This window comes from Chelonia mydas, chromosome 1 (assembly GCF_015237465.2).
Source record: "Chelonia mydas isolate rCheMyd1 chromosome 1, rCheMyd1.pri.v2, whole genome shotgun sequence".
Taxonomy (NCBI): Eukaryota; Metazoa; Chordata; order Testudines; family Cheloniidae; genus Chelonia; species Chelonia mydas.
In genome coordinates, this window is record NC_057849.1 from 99,381,487 (window position 1) to 99,394,410 (window position 12,924).

The following is a 12,924-nucleotide window of genomic DNA, read 5'->3' on the forward strand; positions in this document are numbered from 1 at the left end:
CCCCACGAAGCTACATTGCTCAGGCTTTAGCTTCATCCCTGGATGGCAGGGCTCAGGGACCTGGGCTTCAGTCCCATGCGATGTGGCTTTGGCTTTGTGATGGGCCACAGCGAGTCTAATGCTGGCCCTGATTGCAGGCCGCCCTGAAACCTGCTGGAGGCCCCCGGGGGCTCCAGACCCCTCGTTGAGAACCACTGCACTAGATCGCTATATACACTAGATCACCCTTTGCCACATGTTTCTTGACCCCCTTGAAGAATTCTTATAGATTGGTGAGGCATGATTTCCCTTTACAAAAGCTGTGTGTGTTTTTACTTCAAAGGGTGGAGTATCAACCCTCAGGGCTGTGAAGACAGCAAATATATCAAATCAGACTGAGATTGTTTGGTGAGGAGACCAATGCACATTAGTAAGTGCCATACTGTACCATTCAGGACATTCATTGATGAGACACAGGCTCAGTGCCTTGCAACTGGATCAACATACTCAGCTCCCAGTGGCGAGGGGCAGAGGGTACCTCCCTTCACTCTGTAATGGAAATTGAGTAACAGCCCTGATAGGTTTTGGAGGAAGATGTGCCCAGGCCCTGTCATCTGGAACCATCTGGTCAGAAACAGCATCCTGGACTAGATGAACCTTTGATCCGATTCAGTATGGTCATTCCTATGTTCTTACAGAAGGACACAATAGGTGAGAATGACAAAGTCCTGGTTCATGGATTTCTGACTATATGCTCTCCCTTGAGACTCCTTCAAAATAACAACAGCATGGCTTTTGTCTCTGCCTTGCTATGTAACGTCTGGGTCCAAGTCCATCTGGCTACCCGTATTTTCTCCATGATTTGGTGATGTCAATAAGGGAGTGTTGTTGTCACTTAGGGTGGCAGTAATTTTGTGTTATATGTTCCAATATTCCACCTTTAGTTCTCCAGCTCTGTCCTCCTCCTCCACCTCCCTTTTGTCACATGGGGAATGTTAGTTTAGGATCACATTTGTCATTTAGACTTTTTAGGAGAGGAGGCTGGTATTCTGCAGAGGAGTAGATTAGAGTTATACATCCCTCTTCAATCTCCAAGCAGTCTGCTAGCATTTGTAATGTAACATTCTGCTCCTGTTGTAGGAGAAGCTCAGAACAGCAGATTGTACTGCACGGAAAATTTCAAGAGTCACAACCGAATGTTTTTTCAACATTGCAATGAATTTTCAAATCTAAAGCATCTGGTTAGCACAGCCACTCAACTTTTGGAATAGCTGCCATATGAGAAAAGAGAAACATTTAAAAGCAGTACAGGAGAAATAACGAAAGTCTTATAAATAAGTTAGAAGATACTGTTCAGCATTGTCTCAGGCTTGCTAGTGTAAATGGGGACGTGAGGATGGGATGTGTCCAAGCACTCAGCCCTGGGAGGAAGAGTTACCTTTTGCTCCTAAGACAGGTTTGAAGCCTTTGACGGGAGGAAGGGCAGCCTTGTGGTTAAGGCTCTGGACTAGGACTCATAAGACCCATGTGTGGCCTTGGGCAAGTCATTTTACCTCTCTTTGCCTCAATTCTCCATCTGTGAAATGGAAATAATATTTCCCTACTGCATTTGGGTACAATGCGGGTAAATTCACAAATATGTGGGAGGCAGTCTGGGAATACTGTGATGTGTGAGGGGGTTATAATTTTCTAGATACATAGAGAGATGAAAGCCATTTGAAGACTGTTAGAAAGTATGAACTTCAGGGTCATTATTTCTACTGCACAGGAGACAAATGGGAGAGATAGTTGAAGCCAATTAGATGTAAAGAAAAAAGAGCGAACAAATAAAATAAAATGCCCTCATTTCAACTGGCAATGTTTGCTGGGTCTCTCTTTTAAGACTACATAGTAAGTGAAGACCTTTTAGCCGAGGGTACTCATGATCAACTGAATGGCAAGTCATCTTAGACCTGGAAAAGAAATGCTGGGTGCACTGCAGACCGGATCAGTGAAGTTACGGGATACAAACAGAAAATAGAACCATAACAGCTTTGTGAGCCATTAAAGGTTCACACATGGTTAATGGCTGGGCTATTTCCCTTCCACTTCCTACTTTCTAGGTAATATTTTCCTTTAGTAATTGTATCAACAGTCAAGCTGAAGGTGGCATTTCCAAAATGCCATTTCTTACTGAAAGGTTAGACTGTTAATGAAGCTTCAGAGAAAGTGTAGGTTGTTTTTCCTGGATTTGGTTTCTATGTAAGAGAAGATAAAAGGTACATGGAAAAGGCAAACATTTGGCACTTGTAGTACTTCCTAAGTCACTCAGCTAGTAAGGGACAAAAGTGATTTTTGAATTTTCACTGACCTACTGTTTATTTGGCTGGTAGAATTTTTACTCATTTGTTTTTGCTTTGCATAACATCTAACTAAACTCTAGGCAATTTGCATCAAAATTCCACAACAAGCTGCCCTAATGGACCAGAGAATTTGGTCCAGGTTTAAATAAATAAGAAATACAGAAGGGAAGATAAGAGAGAACAAAAGTAATTTAATTGAAAAAGCATACAAGTACACCAAAACGCAAAGCTTATTTAAATAGCAATTGCTTTTCTTGCTGTTCCACTCAGAGCAAGACAGCCATTACCACAAATAGCGTTTGCACTGAGTAGAACTTTAAGCTGCACTTAGGTCCAAAGAGCCCCAGGGGGCTGAGTAAAGTGCTACATAACATGAGTAAGGGTGGCAGAATCTTGACCTTGGTTATTAAGGAGGATATTTTCCTCACCCTCAAAGGAAACCTGCACAACACATTCAAAGGACGAGCCTGGGAGCTTAAGTTCATAATTTTGTAAGACACTGAAAATCTTGGTCATAATAAAGACACAGGATTTATGGCTTATTACAACAGCCTGCAACCCACTGTCATGGGATACACTACTCACTGCTGTGGTGCCTCCTACTGACCACATCTGGGGATTAGCTCATGACCAGTCAGATGCCCCCTCCTTCATGTTCTCACCTCATGGTCTTGCTCTGTCTGGAGCCAGGTGACTCCCTTGTCATAATTCAAGGTGCTCCCTCCTCATGGCTTGGCTTTTGGCGAGGTCTCTATTGTCCTCCCCTTCCAGAGTATCAAAATCTCACTGGACAAGCTACCCATATGCTGTGTCAGGCAGTCTTCTGGTGCAAGTCCAGATCAAGTGTCACTTTACCAGTGGCTGGTTGGGGAGCCCAGGCCTGCCTTCTGCTCTGAATTCAGTCCAGGTGCCCTGTGCCTAACTACCGGGGTCTACTCAATCTCATACTCTGTTGCTGTTTCTCTGGTCTCCTTCCTATATCACTTCTCTATCTCCTGGCTCACCCCTGGGTTTACCAGCCCATGGTTGCTCTGATCCCAGTGGCTACTCCCCCCTCTTGGCTCCTTGCCAGACTGTAGTCTAGGGGCAGGATCCCAGGTCTTACTTGCCCCCATAGATGCCGACTTCCATGGAAAAAAATTAGTGGGTGCTTAGCACCCACTGGGCAGCCAAGCACCCCTCTCTCCCCGCCTAGCACCTCTCGCCTGCTGTGGATCAGCTGTTCCGTGGCATTCAGAAGGTGTTGGAAGGGAGGGGGTGGAGCGAGGGGCGCGCTTGTGGGAGTGGGGCAGAACTGGGTGGGAAGAGGCAAGAAAGAGGTGGGTTGGGGGTGGGGACTTGGGGAAAAGGGTGGAGCGGGGGGCAGGGCCTGGGGTGGAGCAGGGCCGGGAAGAGGTGGGGTGGGAGTGGGAACTTGGGGGAAGGGGTGAGGTGGGGCGGTGCCTGGAGCTGAACAGGGTTTGAGCACCCCCAGGCAATGTTGGAAGCCGGTGCCTGTGCTCACACCCACAAACTCCTCCTTGCCCCTAGCCAACCTTCTTTCTTTCTAGGGAGTGACTGCGGATCTCCTCCCTGCAGCCCCCCTCATGCTCAACTTCCTAGCTTTGTACAAGCCCAGCCTGTCCCTGCCTAGCTGGGCTTCATGTTCAGTTAAAAACTTATCAGCCTTGCCTCTCCTGGAGGTGAAGCCTATACGGTTAATTGGCCCTTTCTCACTACTCAGGCCTTGTATGAGGTAGGCATCCCATCACATCCACTAACCCCCCTTTTTTGTCCCATGACTGCAGAGGTGTTAATTGGCCACTTTACCTTGAATGATCTCTTACAACACGTGTTAGGAACTATGCTAAACAATCTGTTCCACCTTGTGTTTAACTGTGATACTCTGAGCACCTTTCCCATACCCGAAGAAGAACTCTGTGAAGCTCGAAAGCTTGTGGGCAGGTCTACACTACAGAATTACTTAGGTATAACTAACCTTGCTCAGGGGTGTGAAAAATCCCACCCACATAGCTACCACCTCTTATGGAGGTGGATTAACTACACCAACAGGAGAGCTCTCTCCTGTCAGCATACAGTGTCTTCATTAAAGTGCTATGGCGGCACAGCTGCATCGGTGCAGCTGTCCCAATTTTAAGTGTAGACCTGCCCACACTCTTTCACCAACAGAAGCTGGTCCAGTGAAGGATATTACTTCACCCATAGGCGCCGAGTTTATAATCTGCCAGGGGGTGCTCCCTGTTGGCTCTGCCCAGGCCCCACCCCCACTCCACCCCTTCCCCCAAGGCCACACCCCCACCCTGCTTCTTCCCACCCCCACTCTGCCTCTGCCCCGCCTCTTCCCCAGCCAGTTCTGCCCCCTTCCCCAAGCACACTGCGCCCTCGTTCCTCCCCTCCCCCACAGCGCCTCCAGATGCCGCGAAACAGCTGTACCACAGCAGATGGTAGGTGGTGGGAGGGAGGGGGAGACGCTGATCAGTGGGGCCCGCTGGTGGGCAGGAGGTGCTGAGGGGAGGGGGAGGTTCTGATAGGGGGGCTGCCAGTGGGTGCTCAGCATCCACCATTTTTTTCCTGTGGGTGCTCCAGCCCCAGAGCACCCATGGAATCAGCGCCTATGACCTCACCCACCTTATCGTTCTAACATCCTGGGACCAACACAGCTACAACAAAGCTGCAAACATTAATGGACATGATTTTTGATTCTTAGGATTGTTTGTTTGCTCCTGAGGATTATTCCTTCATGTGAAATTCACCCCTGTGCAGAAGGTCTGCCCAAGGAACTTCACACCATTTAGATCCAATTTTAAACCCTGCCTAAAGGGCCAAACCCTAACAGGTAATGAACTTCTGCATCTCCCACCAAAGTCAATGTGCTAAATGGCTTAATGTCAATGTGCTAAATGCCAGTTTCACCCTTCCTGAACGCAGTCATCCGTTTGTGACAATTTTTTCCACCACATCCAAACAATGATTTAAAAGAGGGAGGATTATAGGCTTATGACTTTGGACAAGGAATAAATTAGAAGAGCAAATAAACTCCTAAGTAGCGAATAGTTTAACGCTTGTGTCTTTTAAAAGACAAAACAGAAAATGGGATATATACACGTGCAGAAGATAAGGGCTACCATGCAAAAACAGGCCAATTTCTTTGGATGTCATTTTTTGGGGTCACAAATAACTGCAAAACCATTCTTGCTGGTGCAAATATTGGTAGACAAACCGATAGTTAGACATTAATAATCTTTGTTCTGGCAATTAATACAATAAAAAATGAGGGCACAATTATGTTTGCTCATGCTACTATATATAATGCAGGTTTCTTTCTAAATGTTGTGCCAGATTGCGTCTGGCTATGCCATGGTGTGCAAGTGGTGATGAGGAACCATAAGGAGCTTTCCACCTCTTGTGTACGTGCGCAGAGAGTTGGCACAAAGATAGACCCCGTGCCCTCTTGAGTGCAAAGAGTGCAGTGCACTAGCAGCCCTGCTAGCCCGAGAATGTCCATTCTAGCACGTGCCAGAGCTAGACAGCTCCTCAATAGCCATACTCCTCCTCTAGTCCTGGAGGCGTTCAGATTCTCAGCTAGCAAAGTTGTCCTGGCTCCAAAATCTGTCCCTATGGAACTACCTGAATTAAGGTGCCTCTAGGACAGAGGTGGGCAAAGTAAGGCCCGCGGGCCACATCCGGCCCGCGGGACCCTCCTGCTCGGCCCCATAGCTCCTGGCCCAGGAGGCTAGCCCCCAGCCCCTTCCCTGCAGTTTCCTCTCTCCCGCAGCCTCAGCCTCACTGTGCCACCAGCGCAATGCTCTGGGCGGTGGGGCTGCGAGCTCCCGGGGCAGCGCAGCAGCAGAGCCCGGCCTGACCGGGTGCTCTATGCTGTGCGGCGGCGCGGCTGCAGCGCCACCAGCCATCGGTGCTCCAGGCAGCGCGGTAAGGGGGCAGGGAGAGGGGGGTGAGGAGTTGGATAGAGGGCAGGGGAGTTGGGGTGGTGGTCAGGGGGCGGGGGTGTGGATAGGGGTCAGGGCTGTCAGAGGGCGGGGAACAGGGGGTTGGATGGGGCAGGGGTTCTGGGGGGGGCAGTCAGGAAGGAGGGCGGGGTTGGATGGGGTGGTGGGGGGCAGTCAGGGGCAGGGGTTCTGGGGGCAATCAGGGGACAGGGAGAAGGGGTGGTTGGATGGGGCAGGGGTCCCGGGGGGCAGTCAGGAATGAGAGGAGGGGTTGGATGTGGTGGTGGGGGGCAGTCGGGGGGAGAGTCTGGGGCAGTCAGGGGACAGGGAGCAGGGGGTGGTGGATGGGGCAGGAGTCCCGGGGGGGGCCATCAGGGAACAGGGCGGGTTGGATGCAGGAGGAGTCCCAGGGGGGCCATCAGGGGGCGAGAAGCAGGGGGGGTTGGATAGGAGTTGGGGGCCGGGCTACGCCTGGCTGTTTGGGGAGGCACAGCTTCCCCTAACCAGCCCTCCATACAATTTTGGAAACCTGATGTGGCCCTCAGGCCAAAACATTTGCCCGCCCCTGCTCTAGGAGCTCCCACTGGGGCAGAACACTTCTGCATCACCTTTTAAAGCACTGTGGGCTGTGCTTTAAGTCATGACTGAGCCTAGTGTATTTTTTTAAAGCTGTCCATGGGGCATCAGTTGGCCTTCAATTATTTTACATTGCTTTAGAATGTGTGTACTGATGTGATGGAACGTGGAAATATATCATTCAGAATACATGCATTGTATACTCACCTTTGAATGTAGTGTGCTAGTGGGTCTTTAACTGTACATCAAGAGAAGAATATCTCCTGTGTATTTTCCTGTAATATCTAAAGAGGAAAAAGCTACATCTACATATACAGCTTGTTATTTGGCTTGGTTTCCTGATTATTTCAGTTCTTTGTATTTCATTTTTGAAAATGTATATGGTATAATCTTTGGATTCCCTAATGAATTATTAGAACAGCACATCAAATTATGGGTTTTCAATTGCAAGATGTCTATCTGTCTCTTTGCAGATTCATTTTATGTAAAAATATGAACATGCATCTAATTTGCCCACTACTGTGTGACTTTGTAATATGGTTTTGCTACAAGAGTTTCAAAAAATTGTTCCAGACCAGTGGATCATATCTGAAAGAACAAAGCAGCAAATAAATTGTTGCTTTTTAATAAAGTTAATGCATGTTAATATATGCTAATATATATTTCAAAAGTACCAAATAATGATATCAGATTCCTGCATGAGATTGAATGGTTTGGTCACAGGAATAGGTGAGTCATCTTGATAAACCACTGAACTCAAAGTTCAAAGATTAAAAGGAAGGTAGAAAAGCCCAAGAAAAAGGTAGATTTTCCTACAACGTATTGTGGCAAGACTGCTTGTCGTCACTGTGGACTAATGCCCCAGATCTTCAGTTCCAGAGTTCAGATTTACTTAGGTCTCAGTCTTGAGAGGCCCAGAACTGGAACAGAAGGCTAGGGGACAGATTTTGATCTCAGGTATACTAGTGCCCTTTTCACTCAGTGGAGTTATTCCAGATTTGCAGAGTCATAGGGCATGCTTCTCCAGCATTCCCCCTTATGGTCCATCATGAGGCTGCAGATACATTGAACTCAGCTTCCCTTGGGTCTTTTCAAACAATTACCCAGACCAGACGATTCAACCCTTCTTTGCAGGGGCTGGTTTATTCATTCATCCTACAGAGGGTAACTCACTTATTTAGCTGCTCAAGTTCACACCCAGTCTGTGTCCATTGAAGAGTCCTGGTCAATTTCCTTCTCTGTTCAGGAGATTCAGGTCTACCTCCAGGAGCTAGGTTGTACTTAAGACAATCCCTCTGTCCTTCTCCTTAAGACACAAGCCTCCTAGCTCTCCTTCTTGGAGTTGGAGTTGACTTTAGACCAGCCATAGAGCCTCAGGCAGCTTCCCCGCCAACTGGCCCTTCCTCTCTCAGGCTGAGAGGGTTGAGCAGGCAGCCTTTCCTCTGCTGCTGTCTTCCCCCAGCTCATACAGGGCCCTGCAGGACTCTTCTTACTTCCTGCAGTATCTGCAGGCACCTGCACTATTATGAGCATGGCCCTGCCAAATTTGCAGTCCATTTTCGTAAATTTCATGGTCATAGCATTTTTAAAATCTTGAATTTCATAGTTTCAGATATTTAAATCTTAAATTTCACCGTGTTGTAACAAAGCATGAATATGTATTTTAAAATGGCAAAATATAAACATGTAAAGCCCATGACAACCCCCCATAGGACCCGCCCATACTATGCCACCCTTATTTCTGTGCTGCTGTTGGTGGGGTGCTGCCTTCAGAGATGAGTGCCCAATCAGCAGCCGCCACTCTCCAGGTCTGAAGGCAGTGCAGAAGTAAGGATGACGCTACCATCACTCCCCTGCAATAGTTGTGCAACCCCCTCTTAGGTCAGGACCCCCAATTAGAAAAATGTTGCTACAGGGTAAAACTACAAAAATGACCAGATTTCACAGGGGAGACCAGATTTCATGGTCTCTGACATGTTTTTCAGGGCTGTGAATTTAGTAGGGCCCTAGCTATGAGAGAGGAGGCATCAGCATTTATGCTCGTCCCCTTTTCCCAACTCATCCCCAGTTGCTTGGGAGAGAGGGGGCCTTGTCCTGCTTTCCCTGCAAGGCTCCTGGCCCCAGGCCCTTAAAGAAACAGTACCAAAGTGTGACATTCCCCGCTGTACAATCTGGACTGTTGAACAGCTGTGTCCCCTCAATTCTTCATCCTGGGGTGCGATTTACACTGCTTCTCTGTGAGAGCAACCACTCCTGGTCTGCTCACACACAGCCACCAGCATGTACATCACTCCGAGCTATACTGAATGAGTGCTATGGCCAGCCATTCTTGAATTACACTGAATTCAAGTCACAGACTTGCACCCAGAAATGTTCGTCTTGTACTGCCTGGCACCCTCCTGGACAATACAAGCTCATATAAAGCCCGTCATTTTATTAATAGAAAGTGATATGCACAAATCCTGTTATTTCAAGATTTTAAGTGATCACAAGTAACAAGACATAACAGTCAGAATTCGATAAAGGAAAATAAAAGTAAAATGCAACTAAAGTCTAACTTAACAAGCTAAATTAATTCAAGGCAAAGTTTTCTCTCACCACATGCTTCAGCATCTTACTGGCTGGCTTCCTTTTAGCCAGGACTCCTCCCCCAGTTCAGTGTTACTTTCCTTGTCCTTCAGGTGTTGTTGATGCCGTGGGTGGAGAAAAAAGGTGGAATATTTGGGGGCATCTGTTCCTCTTTCTTATAATTCTCTTTTTCCTTTGAAAATCAACTCCAGCTGAGATTCAGGAGACAGAAAGTGTGTGTGGCTGGGAACCTCAAGCTTTTCTTTTGTCAAAATGTAGATTTCTCGCTCACACCCTCTTTCCTGCCAAAGAATGGCTGCTTAACCAGGTGATAGTCCATTTGATTTCATTGGCACCTGGCTGAGGTGTCAGTTTGCCTTTTGTCATTGAGGAAATGGTTTGTGCCTGCTTTTCTACACTTGGAACATGTCTCAGTAATGCCATACTGTAGAATCTTATAACTTTACTTACAATGTTGCCACACATATTTTACCAAGACAATAAATGATCAGCAAATTATGAGTTTTCAAATGATATCTCACAAGGCATACTTCATACAAAATGTATCACAGTCTTGTAAAAGGGATTAACATAGGATATAGACCAGTGATGGGCAACTGCAGTTCACCATTCCCAGCCAATAGGAGCTGCAGAAGCAGCACAAATGTAAACAAACTGTCTGGCAGCCCACCAGTGGATTACCCTGACGGGCCTCGTGCAGCCCACGGGCCGCAGGTTGCCCACCACTGCTATAGGCTGTCCAGGAGGGGCTGTTTATGCCATCCCTATGCCATGTGAGGTTTCCTTTATGCTAGATGAGGTACTCCTCAGATGCGGCAGTAGGCAGCTTTAAGTCCCTCTTGAGCAACTGAAGCAGTGCAAAGAGGACATCAATGGAGGCCAAGATCTGGCCCTGAGGGTCACCATACTGCCCCTTAATGAAGCTCCTAGATGGTATTTCAAGTTTAAATATAATCTTCCCAGCTGACCTTTGCATCTGCACAGTGATTCCATTTGTCCTATGCCATGTGAGCCTGAAGCTGTGTGTTCTGTGAATTAAGACAGAACCCTGTACGTTGTGTGGCTATGTGTTCCCACAAACTTCAAAAAATAAAACAGTACTGTGGTGCTCTTGAGAAGCAAGCCGTCAGCCTGGAAACAGGGTTGCAAAAAGCAACAAGCATGAGTGTTAAAGAGTCACACGTGTGGATCCCTTATGCAATAACGGAAGAAAAGATCCTTATATTTTCCTCTATGGATCAGCAGTAAAATTAAGAACCTTTTGGTTGAACAATGGAATTTAAAAGTTTGACATTCTCTTATTCTGGGTAACATTCACCTTCTGCAATGGGCTAGCATGAGACCAGTTATTTGTGCCCTGAGTGGGAATTAAGTGATGCATAAATGACACCTTTTCATCCTAGATGAATGACTTTCCTGCAAGAACTACAGTAACCAGTTGTCTGTGGGTAAAAACATAAGCATATAAGAAAGTTATGGTGGAAAAAAGGAAGTAATTTCTTTAGCTGTATAATATCGGAAGTAATTCTCTGCAATGGCAAACTCAAATCTCATAACAAGCAAGAATTATTTCCTCAACTCCCATTTTTATCAAAGAAAGCTGGATTTCTATTGCAGTTTTTCTCCCTGGAAAAATGATCTTTGTAATAGAGACTCACACGTTCTATTAACTGCTGTGACTTTGGGCCAACCCAGGGCCACAACTTTTGAAAGTAAGCACCTTGTTTTCAGAACAGAGCAGTAACAAACATGCAATGCTATCTCCGCGAGTGCAAGTGCCACAGATTCTACCATTCCAAAGAATGGAAGGAAGGAAGGAAGAATTGCTAAGTGCTAAAGAAGGGATAAGTCACTCTCATTAACGTCTGTAAAGTGCTTGGAAGAAGCAGGTCGGTGTATAAATACTAAATATTGCCAATCCCCTTTTCAACCTCATTGCAACTTTTCTATTCTTAGTGAATGTTTATTAATTTGAGTGCGGTGAAAATACAATTTACAAGAGATACCAGATTTGCCATTCTTCACAATCAGAGTCTTGCTGTGCCTTGCTGGCTTTGCTACCTATTAATGAGAGGAAATTTGACGTTTCCTCTAGCCTTGTACAGTGAAAACCTATGAAAAATGCTCATCCTCGGGATTGGAAGAAGAAAGCAGTGACTAAACACACAAAATAGATCACAAGATGACAGATGGATTACGGCAATAATATGTAATCTGGAGAGTGAATTTTGTTCATTAAGACTGCAGGGATTCTACATTCAGTCTCTGTAAAACAAGATTTTTAAATGTTGCACATAAAGACCGAAATAGCCATAATACATCCTTCCGTAAGTGATGATTTAATTATTTAAAAACAGGAATCACATCTATGAAATATTATTATTTGAGTTTGGGTACAGCGAAGACATAAGGATATCAGCTTTGTTCAGAAATCAGGAAGGATTTGAGTAAAACTGTAAAATAAAGGCAGTAATCCCCATCTTCCAGTCACATGGAGGGGCCCTTTCTTTGTCTGAGACCTCCGCTTTTTATCAGCACTCTTAAATGTCACCCACTTTTTGAACCCTTCCACTGACTCCCCCTTCTCCTCTGCATCAGGTTTAAATTTCTGAAGTGAAAATCTGGCCCCCGTAACGGCAGTGGGAGTTTTGCCATTGTCTACAATGAAGCCAAGATGTCACTCTTGGTTCACTATCAGAGACCCTCCATAAATCTGCTTCTTTTTCTACATCCAACCTAGTCTTTTCCTGCATCGCCCCAGCTTTTTATGGGCCTACTCCATGCCTGGGTTACCCTCCCATTTCTAGTTTTCCAAGGCACTTCCCTTTCATCATTCAAATACCTCGTCAAGCCTCATCTCTTCCATGCCCATAAGAAGACAGTCAATAAAAAATAGCAATACAAATTAAAAATATGACTTAAATTCAATAAGTTGAGTCTGCACAGAGTCACAAATAGATAGGCAAATATAAGAGCACACGATCTGTTATTATTTTATTACTGTTATTATTACGGTAGCATCCAGAGGCACTGATTGGAGATCAGGGTCCCATTCTGCTATGTCTTGTACACATAGACTGTCCCAGCTCTCTGGAGATTACACTCTATGTTTGCAATGCAATAACCAGTTGAGAAATGTAACCCACACACCTCCTCGGTGTGGTGTTCCGTACCGCCTAGTGGCACCGAGACCACCTAAAAGAGAGTTAAATGGGTCTGCTCTACAGTCTTAGCTAAAAGTGTGGTGTTCTGTCCCATCTAGTGGCACTGAGACCGCTTAGAGAGAGGGAGAGAGAGAGATAAAAAGAGTCTGCTCTGCAGCCTTAGCTAACAGCCAGCTGGCTTTCAGGACTTCTGAACTCAAGTGATCCACCCTGGGTCAGGGTCACACATTTACACAGTAGCTATTTGCACGCACAAGATAGGTGCACACAAAAGTACGTGAACAAATCTCAATGTACAGCTTTGTAAATATGGTCCACGATATCCAG